Raw genomic sequence first — 9,675 nt, forward strand, 5'->3', positions numbered from 1 at the left:
ACAACTTCAAGTTACCACCCTCAAGGAAATGCTTCCTTAGAACGAACTCATATTGTTTTGGCAGAGTTTATGTGGATAAATACGAAGATTGGGATAAACGTGTACCTTTTGCTATGTTTTCATATAACACTTCTGTGCATGAATCTACTAATTTTACCCCCTATGAACTATTATATGGCAAAAAGGCCCGAGCTCCAAGTTATTTTCCAACATCTGAAAGAAGTGAAACTTACGGTAGATATTTGCATGATCTGATAATCCGGATGAGTGATATGAAAACTTTCGCTGCTCGTTCATTAATTAAATCAAAACACCGTGCAAAGAAATATTATGACATGCATTTAAATCCATGTCCTTTCAAAATCGGTGATAAAGTTTACGCGCTTAAAGAACCTAGGAAAGGAAAATTTGACTCTCACTATCGAGGGCCTTATACTATCACAAACCTTTTCGATAAACATAACGCCATCATAGAAGATGAAAACGGTAAACGTCTACTTAAGCATGTCGATAAACTCAAGCCCTGTAGATCTAGATTGTCTGATACAGACTCCGATTAATGTCTCTTTCCTTCCTTTCCTAATCTTTTATTATATTGCTACTAATTTTTATTAGATATTCCAGAAATATTCATCCTCACAGGGTAATGATGGGAGCCATTCAACTAGCGATTTTGATAGGCTCTTTCCTGCAGCCGACCTATGGTTTTATAGCTTTCGACTGTAGCACTCCCTTTTTGAATGTCACTACACTTTCTTTATTAGACGTTAAAGACTGTAATATTCCACCACCTAAACCGGTTATTACACACAGCAACGTACAACTTTTACAAATCCTTGAGTTTTCCATGATTAGGATCATTCAATGTAAACTCAAGGTTCGTCGTATTATTTGTTATTGTGGAGAGTTAAGCCATCTCTTTGGAGTAACTAATGGCGATATCGAATATATACACGAATTAGGAGTTGATGAATGTAACCGAATTCATAATAGTAGAGTTTTCTATTTCCACGGTACACATTTAGACTTAAAACCTAACTCAACAACTATTAGACCAGTAACTTTTCAAGGCGCATACTCGGTAGACGGCGTCTGCCAAAGAGGTACGTATACCTATGCTTTTGGATCTTGGAACAAGGTTACGGTAACTGGCTATACTACACTCACCATTCAAGATTACTACGCGCCTGTTAGTATTGATGATTATAAAATTATTTTAAATACTGGAGTAAGATGCCCATATCAAAAAGGAGAATGCACGGACTCGGACGGTAGTAATGTTTATTGGAACTTATTACCTGAAGATAACTGCGGTCATCGTAAATTCGGTTTATTATACGAAGGTAGAGCTACAAAAATTAAATCAAAAGTAAATTCAACCGAAGAAACTCTTTATATGGTAGAATCTGAAGGCTACGCTTTAACCACTAAAGGTTTTTATTCAAATTGTAGAACTTTACTAATTAAAACTATTCATCCTAAATTATTTATCTTAGATTCCGAAGTTAGTGAATTTATACCTCGTAATCAAGGCGTCTCTATTAAAAATATAGACCTATTCACTTACGTAAATGCAAAATTTGTTTATTTCGAACATCATCTTAAAAGAGAAATGATAATATTATACAATCAATTATTTCAACAACAATGCGAATTAGAAAAGAAAGTTTTATTAAATGCCCTAACTACAGCTTCCATCGCTCCAGACGAATTTGCTTATCAGTTCATGACTCAACCAGGCTACATTGCTCATGTAGCCGGAGAAGTAATTCGAATTGCAAAATGCATCGCGGTAGAGGTTAGACGTAGAGACACAAAAGAATGTTACCATGAATTACCGATTTCAAGAGGTAACGAATCCTATTTTATGCTACTTCGAACTCATGTTATGACTAAAACGGGTATACAAGTAAATTGTAACCCCCTATATACCCCAATGTATCGCTTTAACGACTCATGGATTCAATTAAATCCCGCTGTGTCCCCTGTAGCTGAGCCTCAAAGATTAAGTCCAACTTTAAACTATACCTGGACCTACACTTATGCCAAAGGCCTTGCCTCTTGTGGTGTTTACTCAGAAAATGATTTACAAAACCTTAGAAATCACATGATGTTCCCTATTGAACGAAGTGCAATTTTAAACACCATTGCTCGCGACGCGACAGGTCAAATGATTGCCAATCAAAATATAAAATTCAACACTGTCATTGACGAAGAAACAATTAAAAATGTCCTTAATCATGCATGGGGAAAGATTTGGAATTTCTTTAATTCAGTTGGTACTTTTAGTGTTACTCTTTTTGGAGCCTATGTCACTTTCAAGATTATTAAATTTTCTATTGATACTATTGTACATGGTTATGCTTTGCATTCTGTCTATGGTTGTAGTATATGGTTACTTGGTGCTCTATGGGATTCACTGACGAACCTTTTAATGCATACACGTAATAATGAACGCAATGCAGACGTAGAAGCACAAGCTATACCATTAAGGGATATTACTAATCAAAATCAATAATTAACATCATTATCCCGTCCATATGCATGAACACCTAAACTATTATTTAAGCTAATAAGAACTAATATCTGTTTAATCAGGAAAGTATCCCGTCAGTAAAGATGAAAGTGCTCCTAGGAACTTTACCATTCTTCATGTTACTACCTGTGGTAGTCACCAGCGATAATAGTAAAATACAAACAACACCGTTACAATCCGGTCTTATATTCGAAGAAGTAAACAAAATTCGATTTAATCAAGGTCATTGGAAAGTGGTTTCTTCACTTTTTCCAATTGATCTTCTGTTTTATAGACCAAACCTTCCGCAATTGAAAGCTTCTTTGGTCTATAACAATTGCGAAACACACTTATTGCATGATATATGTAATCAAATCATAGATCGTCATAACTTCGAATATTTAAATTCGGAAATAGATTTATATATTGCTAAAATTTCTGGTGAATTAAGAACATTAGACATTTCCACTAAAGATTCAACACCAACATTTACAGTCTCGGATAATATGAAATTTGAATCCTATTCTAGGAAAATAGACAATTTCAACTTGCCAGAAAATTCGAGTCATCATACCCAAAACAATAAAACTTTTCTCTTAAATGAGAATACTCAATTTATAAACTCAATTCCACATGATACCTTCGAAGCTATAAGAGAAAGACAATCAAATTGCATAAAATTGAGTAATCTTATAATCAATCACTCAACCTCAAACTCTAATTCAAAAACTCTTTCGGTTTTTCTAGATAAAATCAAAACTTGGTCTATTCATGTCCGAAAACTATTCGATGACTATATAGACACACTGAAAGAAATAATGATGGGTATACAGCTGGCTAGAGTAGGACAACTCTACCCAGGTATAATAAGCCCTAGTAAAATTATCACTATAGCTGACGAAATGGTTAAAATTAAGCTAGGAAAAATATTACCTATACTACTCGAAAAATTTACATTTAGGGATTTATTAGAAGTATCTAAATTAGAATTTATATTCTATGAGAATAGGATATTAATATCTATAACAATACCTATGTTAGATTCTAAACTCTATAGTTTATATAACCTGCACCCCTATCCTGTTTCACAAACATTCGGCAAAAACACTAAAGCCTCTACCTACATACAACCTCGAACAGACTACCTGCTCACTTGTATGAACAAATATTGGTATGCTCTCCTAACTGAGAATGAAATAAAACAGTGTACTCCAGTTGCTGATTTCCTCCTGTGTCCACCTATTTTTCCTTTATACGACTCAACTATTGATCCTGCCTGTGAAATTTCATTACTGAATAATCAACCTCAGTTTAATGCACTAACGTGTGACATAAGAATGAGTCAAGCACATCGATCCTACTGGAAACAATTAACCACCACCCCAGGATGGATATACTCATTAGTTGAAATGGAATCAATAATTATAACCTGCAACGGTAGAACTTCTTATACCACTCTTTCAGGCACAGGACTACTTAAAATCAGTCCAGGATGTGTGGTTACCGCAAACTTGGTGCAGCTATTTAGTCAAGATCAAACTGAAAACACTTAATATTTTAATGCAATTGATTTCAAATTACAAATAGCCAATACCGTTCCCGAATTGCACACATTTACGCCATTAGCCAGGATAAGAAATTTCGATACGCCAAGAATCAACAACTATGGAGTTTTGAAGTATGACTTCGATTTGCATCAAGCAATATTGGGCATTTTGAAGACTATCGAGAAACCGGTCGAAATTTTCTCTCATACTTATATATTCTACGGTCTTCTCACTATGCTTTTTATCCTAAATATTTCCATCGGTGTAATACTAATATTACAGAAAAAGAAGACCCAGGCAACGTACAACACTCTAAGCATGGAGGAGATACAACTCCCATTACCCCATTGGCAACTATCCAATCGACCCATCCGAGTATCCAGAGATCTTCGAACATTTTCACAACTATACCTGTTCTAAACTTATTCCAGGATTCAATAGAATTTTTATTCGTTCTTCTCCTAATATGTCAACAATTGAGGAGATAGTATGTACGTCTTGCTACATAGTGTTACCTCAAGTTGATAGGAAAACTTATCGAATGCAACGCTATTTCCATAAGATCAATATTGAGAGACCAGAAGAATATTGCTCGATTTGCCATAAAACTATGTTAATAATTAATCCGGCAGCATCGTGCGAGAAATGCATTCTGCTTTTCTTAAATCACGAAATTGAGATAGAAAAAGATCTAGGAATGCATCTCGATGCTTTCGATGAAAAAAAAAAAAAAAAAAAAAAAAAAAAAACACACAACTAACTACTAAAAACTACTAACTAAAATATATAGAAATTAGTTTTGAAATCCTTATTATAATAGATCTAAATATCATAAATATACATCTTACAACATTATAATCAATAAATAAGTAATATATCATTCCCAACATTAATTGTTTTACTATTTAACCGTTAGTTATAAGTAAAATTCTAAACACAAAATACCTAACTATTAACTAGGACAAACCAGTTACACTTTAACGACAGTGGTTACCAAAATGTAGCTGAGAAGAAAAGAAAATATTTGTATAAAAAGGTAGTAACCGATAAAAAGGTCGAAGTAAAATTAAGAGATAAAGAAAAATTTTATCGAATAGTTAAGACATAAACTACCTCTTGTTGATCTCTGCTCCTTCGTCAGCCTTATTGACTAGTTTTTTTTTTTTTTTTTTTATTTTTACCCCGCTTTTCAGACTTCTATCTCGATGGGGGTCCGGCCGAGACCGGAAGGGGACTCCAGGCTGATCGGTACATTAAGTTTGGCAGAATAAGTTTGGCGGTATTACATACTTTTTCAGCCTGGAGAGTAATGCGGCGATGGGCCGACTTTGGGGAAACTGCACGCATTTGCCTGTGCCCCACCGGTAGCACAGGGCTTGGGGAAACCATCGAAAAACCCAAACCTGTACAGCCCGGCGTGAGTTACGAGCACCGATGTTCACTGAAAATTAAATTTCAGCTCACACCGGGATTCGAACCCACGCCTCACCAGTCCCAAGCAAGCATGACAAGCATTATACCGCTTAGCCATGGGACTGGCTGACTAGTTTTTTTTATTACTTATTTATATAGTAACAAGAAAAAAAAAGGGGAGAGAAGAAGAAAATGAATAAAATAAAATAAATAATATCGTAGTTTAACTACTATATCTAATAAGTTAGAATACATTATACTGTAAGAAGTTTTTTTTTTATCATGGAAGCATTGAAAATGGAATTGATTAAATAAATGGATTCTACTTGTAATGCTCCTCTGATATACTAATAAATACTATCCTCGATTGAGAAATTAAAGTTTGAAATGTTCAAATAATGAAAAAAAAAAAAAAAAAACTCATAAAAATCAAGTAGGTTAAAAACTTAATTACTAAGCAATTTTAAGAAAAGCTAAACATGTACGATCTAAGAAAAGTCGTAAAAATTTATCTCTAAATCAGAACCTGTTATGTTCGGAAGGTGCACTTGAAGACGAAAAGAAAAGTCTTATCTCCTCATTTCTGTAATTTTGTTTATTTATTTTTCTTTTTAATTTAAAGGTACATTGTAACACCATTAAATTCAGTCTAACCGGACAACGGTCCCTGCTTTGAACCAACGCCCGGAATCCAACCTGATAATACGCAGGGGGTTTCCCGATGAAAACACTCAGGACGGTTCCTCCAGACCATCATCACGACCAAACAACAAATCAATTTCGGGTCCTGGTTCTTGCCAGCACCAGTTGTCAAAGGATAAAGTCCTTCGAGTGTACACTCTTTTAAAAACTTTACCCAAGCTCACTTGTGTAGCTGCAGGAGCCGTGGATAGTAAAATGAACGCTTCGTCTGGAAACTTCAGAAGGAACCACTAGAAATGAAGGAAAATTCATAATAATATATGTATTTAATAACTAAAAATGTATCATTACTTGCAAAAAGGTTAGTCTTTGTCCGCAGTTAATGGGTTGCCTCTCCGGAGCTATCTTTAGGACCCAGTTGTAGTCCTCCAATTCAAACCCGCTGTTGTAAATATAGAAAATTGGATCAGAATCACTTACCCAATCCCATTCGTAAAACGAATCACTACCTTCACTTGAAACGGACGATCGAGAACGACTCATCTTGGTAAAATTTGGATAACAACTGATATTGATACTGAACATCTTCACTTATTTATATGATGATTGTGGATGCCCACAAGGGACCACTTATCTAACTTTCACTAAAAGGGGATCTATGTCCGGAAGATTTCACTTTATCATAACTAATTCCAGTTTCCAAAATTTTCAATATCTATTCAAGAGCACGTTTCGAACAGACTATAGAAATACTTATTTATAAAAAGTATATTATAAATTGTAAACTCTCTTGGAAAAGGGTAGATTTCAAGCATGGAGGTGTGACATACGTAGTTCGCACCCTGCTTCGAACTATTTTGCGAAAATTTTGTCTAGAAAAGTAATTATAGTTAGTTTAATTCTTAGTTTAATATTTATCGTACCCTTGAAGTCTGTAGAAGAGAAATCTGGCCTAGCTTACCCAAGATTTGATGACACCCTTTCTAATTTTCGAATTTCTATTTTCGTCAATACCTTTCAAATTTTCAATGACTTTTACCCATTTTTGTATTAATAATATAGTGAAAGTATCATCTCGTTTTCTATTCCAAATCAAAGACTCAAGGTAAATTTCGAAACTACTCATGAAAATACCTTGATTTCTAAGAATTAGAAAACGCGATGACGCACGGACAATTGCCTTCACTACCTTTCATTTTTTTTGGAATAATTTACTTATGAAGCCCATACAATCACTGATGCTGCTAATCATATAAATACCGCCCGAAAACCATTTTCTGGCAGTTCGATTTCGACCAGGATACCACTGGTTAGCTCCGCGTCGGTCGGCTCCGGGCATCAAATTCTTCGGAAGCACAAAGTACTCCGTGATACACGAGACAGTGCCTTGCTCGTGGTTAGGTTACATTTAGTAGCACTAACACGGTAAATTCGTTTGATATTTACCATAGTTATATTCCGTTTTCTTTCTTTTTATTATTTTCCACCGTTGAGCGTTGATTTTTCCGCGAGAATCGCGAAGTATATTGTTTTCCGCCGAAGAGCGTTGATTAGTGTTAAGTTTTTGCGCTTAGAGTCGCGAAGGTTAATTCATTATCTTAAATTACTCAATTTCTTCGTGATACACGAGATCCGGTAGTTCGGTAGCGAAAATACCTGAGCGTCGATTGAGTGATAAATTTTTCCACGTAAAGTCGCGAAGATACAAATAATTCATTATTAGTAAATACTTAATTTCTCCGTGACACACGAGATACGGTATTTCGATAGTGAAACTACCCATAGAAGGTGAAAGGGCCCATTAAATTTGAGCCTCTCTACTAAAGAGCAGACTTCCAGGGTAAGCCTAAAACATTATCTACCTTTAAGACATTATTTTTCTAACATTTGTGTTCTTTTTATCTCTATCTTTATTAATCGTTTTGTAAACCCAAATTTGTAACACTTTTACTTGTTTTTCTCAATAAATTCAAACAAATAAACAAGTTGATTCTTTCATTTTTACTTTTAAAATAAAATAAGATCTCCTTTACAAAGTAAAGTTACAACTAAACAATGGAATAGGTTACTAGTGACCGAAGTCAGCAGGATCCATCATCCTTACTCTCTCTAAGTTAACACTTAGAGATAACGTTCGAGCTTGTGTACCGCTCCACACTCCAACGCAAATTTTTAATTTAGCTCCCGAACGGACAAAGTGATAACGTTCGGATATTTGAGATTTCTATTTCATATTCCTTACGCCCATCACTCACTCCGTTCGTGACACTGGTTCACTCCGCGAAGTAATTTTTAAAATTTTAATTTATAAGTTTTTGATGTACTTTCAATTTAGCTGCCCTCAGGTAGGTGATGGATAGAGTGCTTGAATGCTGGCTAGCACTCTGGGCTATTTCACCAGGGTAGAACTGCTAATAAGTGCTCCTAACCCTGGGTTAAGATTTTAATAAGTTTCCATAATTGATTAACAATTAATTAAAAATTTATTAATAAGGAATTGACAGGCTCAGCCTCGGACCAGCAGAGATTGCTCCTCTGCTAAGTCCTCGGACTGACTGTTCCAGAAGAAAACTGGAGACAGAATGCTTGAATAATAATTTTTACAATGAGTTTTTATAACAGATTTTAGCAACGTTGCATCTTAGGTTACCCTATGTGAACATCAACGCAGTCCAAATCCCACAACGTAGACTGTTTAGTCTACTGGGATGCGTTGACGTTCCAGAAATCTCTTATCTAGAGGTATTTCCGTTACGAAATACCTTGGATAATGATTAATCAATTAAAATAATAACACTGGCACACAAAAAAAAAGTTGTTTGTACATTGGACCGGACCCATTTACGGACATGTATTTCGACCCGCTGAATCCGAATCTGAAGTCAGTTTTGCCCGTACACCCTCAAAATTTTGAGAGAAATGCAATAATAAAATTTTGAGAGAAATCCCAAAAAAAAGGCAAAAAACTGAAGTCACAGCGATGAAAAAATTTTTGTGATCCCGGATCAAGTATGATTTCTATATATTTCAATTTACTGATTCTGAATTTTAACGTTAAGCAGCCCGTTGAGCTGTCAAAATTTGAAAAAGTTGCGACAAACCCGAAAAAATTGCATTAAATCATGAAAAATCGAAATTATCAAAATAAAAAAAATTTTTTGGATTCAGATTAAGTATGATGTTTTTTTATTTTATTCCACTAAATTTGATTGTGAAATATTGTCCTATTAACGCTTTAAAATGAAAAAAAATCTCGAAAAACCAAAAAAATCGGGAAAATTGCAATTATAAATATGAGAAAAAATCTATTAAACACGATTGTTAATCACTTGGATGCGTATTAATGGATGGACTATGATCTTAAAATTGAAAAATTGACAAAATTTTAAAATCTGTAAAATAGTATATTACACACCTAGGGAAGTAAAGTAAGAAATGTCTGATCACATGTAATTGTTGGCCGAGGCGAAGCCGAGGTCAACAGAGATGTGATCGGAGGCTTTCTTATTTTCTTCCCGTGGAGTGTATACTATTTTTTTGCTCGACAAAGGCAGAAGG

Source organism: Cotesia glomerata, linkage group LG3 (genome assembly GCF_020080835.1).
Source record: "Cotesia glomerata isolate CgM1 linkage group LG3, MPM_Cglom_v2.3, whole genome shotgun sequence".
In the NCBI taxonomy this organism is placed as follows: domain Eukaryota; kingdom Metazoa; phylum Arthropoda; class Insecta; order Hymenoptera; family Braconidae; genus Cotesia; species Cotesia glomerata.